A 3,039-nucleotide genomic window follows, 5' to 3' on the forward strand; every position below is an offset into this window, starting at 1 on the left:
CTTTTCATGTGACAACCCTGAAGAAATGACACTTGGCTACAATGTAGAGTAGTGAGTATACAGTTTGTGTAAGTGTAAATTTGCTGTCCCCTCAAAATAACTCAACACACAGCCATTAATGTCTAAACTGCTGGCAACAAAAGTGAGTACACCCCTAAGTGAAACTGTCCAAATTGGGCCCCAAGTGTCAATATTTTGTGTGGCCACCATTATTTTCCAGCACTGCCTGAACCCTCTTGGGCATGGAGTTCACCAGAGCTTCACGGGCTGCCACTGGAGCCCTCTTCCACTCCTCCATGACGACATCACGGAGCTGGTGGATGTTAGAGCCCTTGCGCTCCCCCACCTTCCGTTTCAGGATGCCCCACAGATGCTCGATAGGGTTTAGATCTGGAGACATGCTTGGCCAGTCCATCACCTTCACCCTCAGCTTCTTTAGCAAGGCAGTGGTCGTCTTGGAGGTGTGTTTGGGGTCGTTATCATGTTGGAATACTGCCCTGCAGCCCAGTCTCCGAAGGGAGGGGATCGTGCTCTGCTTCAGTATGTCACAGTACATGTTGGCATTCATGGTTCCCTCAATGAACTGTAGCTCCGCAGTGCCGGCAGCACTCATGCAGCCCCAGACCATGACACTCCCACCACCATGCTTGACTGTAGGCAAGACACACTTGTCTGTGTACTCCTCACCTGGTTGTCGCCACACACGCTTGACACCATCTGAACCAAATAAGTTTATCTTGGTCTCATCAGACCACAGGACACGGTTCCACTAATCCATGTCCTTAGTCTGCTTGTCCTCAGCAAACTGTTTGCGGGCTTTCTTGTGCATCACCTTTAGAAGAGGTTTCCTTCTGGGAAGACAGCCCTGCAGACGAATTTGATGCAGTGTGCGGCGTATGGGCTGAGCACTGACAGGCTGACCCACCACCCCTTCAACCTCTGCAGCAATGCTGGCAGCACTCATACGTCTATTTCCCAAAGCCAACCTCTGGATATGACGCTGAGCACGTGCACTCAACTTCTTCGGTCGACCATGGCGAGGCCTATTCTGAGTGGAACCTGTCCTGTTAAACCGCTGTATGGTCCTGGCCACCATGCTGCAGCTCAGTTTCAGGGTCTTGGCAATCTTCTTGCAGCCTAGGCCAGGGGTCTCAAACTCGCGGCCCACGGCCACTTGCTGGGACGGACGGGGGAGGGGGAGGGGCCCTGCAGCCTTCAAAGCGCCGGCGGCACCCAGGCCGGCCTCCGGGAGCGACGCGGGATGAGCGGCCCACCACCAGCACGGGGGTGGAATACTTGATGCGGCCCAGCCTCACCCAGACTCTACTTCCAGCGGCCCCCGGGTAAGTTGAGTTTGAGACCCCTGGCCTAGGTCATCTTTACATAGAGCAACAATTCTTTTTTTCAGATCCTTGGAGAGTTCTTTGCCATGAGGTGCCATGTTGAACTTCCAGTGACCAGTATGAGAGTGTGAGAGCGATAACACCAAATTTAATACACCTGCTCCTCATTCACACCTGAGACCTTGTAACATTAACGAGTCACATGACACCGGGGAGGGAAAATGGCTAATAATGCCCAATTTGGACAGTTTCACTTAGGGGTGAACTCACTTTTGTTGCCTGCAGTTTAGACATTAATGGCTGTGTGTTGAGTAATTTTGAGGGGACAGCAAATTTACACTGTTAATACAAGCTGTATACTCACTACATTGTAGCAAAGTGTCATTTCTTCAGGGTTGTCACATGAAAAGATATAAAATATTTACAAAATGTGAGGGGTGTACTCACTCCTGTGATACACTGTAGGTTTTAAAAAGAGCAATAGATCCAGCAGCGCCTTTGCTTCTGATGTACAAGAAGAGTACCTTAGACTGCTGGTTTTCAACCTCTGCACAGCTGGGGACCAGCAAAAACAGGAAAAGCACCTCGGGGACTGCTGAGGCAGAAACAAAAAGAATGCACATAATGCAGTATTCTGTGTATTAGTTTCCAAAAATGAAACTTCTCCAAAACAACCAGAAAGCCGCAGCAACAAAAAAGCCAACAAAACAAAAAAATCAGCACGAGGTGGCTTCCACCGAGCTGTCTCCCCCCCCACCCCCCTCCTCCTGTGAATGTGATGCCAACCGAGGAGGTGGTGCTAGAACACAGCCAGTGTTGGTCCATGGCAAGCAGGATGTGGCCCCCTCCACAGACCAGCAGAAAATCTCCCACGGATCCAGCAGTTGAAAACCACTGCCTTGGCCAACATCGTTGTGTGGGTTAAGGACTTCATCACTCTGCCAAGCCATGCTGACAGTTCTTTACATGAAAGAATCTACCTCTAACAAAGTTGTTTTAAAAATTGTTCCACTTTCTATACCACTGCAAGTATATCCAATATGAAGGCAAGAATTCCAAATACTATGTATTGTCCTTGTCCCTAGAAAGTAAGAGAGAGGCAGCTGGAAACAAACCACCAACGGTGAATGAAGCAAAAATGTAATTTTGATGTTTTCTCACACTCGCAATTTTAAGAACCAGCAGGATATCTGAATAGCAAGTTCATTTCATAATAATAGTGACAGCACATTTTCCAATAGTGCATCCCCTTCACACTATGTATTCTGAGTGATTTAAACCCAGCTTAGAACATTCTTAAAGAGGATATTATAGGTGGGTTTTTTAGTTCTCCAACTAAGTATGACCACATTGTTTTCTGAGGTTTTCCATCCACGACCTTCAAGGCCTGATCTTATTACCATAGTTACCAAAAAGAATGCTCTTTGAAATTTATTTGTAAATAGGTATGAAGAGGATTCTTTCCCCCTACCCCATGCCTTTGCATTAAGTGGCATATGTATATGCATATATAGTGGAAAGCCTTACAAGCTCTGAAAGCTCACTCTTAGCATGTCTCTTTTATTGTTCCAGAAGCATAACTCCAGCAGTTTCCAAATCCGGCTACATTCAGCATACCAAGTTAATAACTGAAGCCATCGCTCCACAACAGTGCAGTGCAGGGGCACAATTATGCAATTAAAAGAATCAAGCACAA

This window comes from Varanus komodoensis, unplaced genomic scaffold (assembly GCF_004798865.1).
Source record: "Varanus komodoensis strain SLA01 unplaced genomic scaffold, ASM479886v1 scaffold11, whole genome shotgun sequence".
Taxonomy (NCBI): domain Eukaryota; kingdom Metazoa; phylum Chordata; class Lepidosauria; order Squamata; family Varanidae; genus Varanus; species Varanus komodoensis.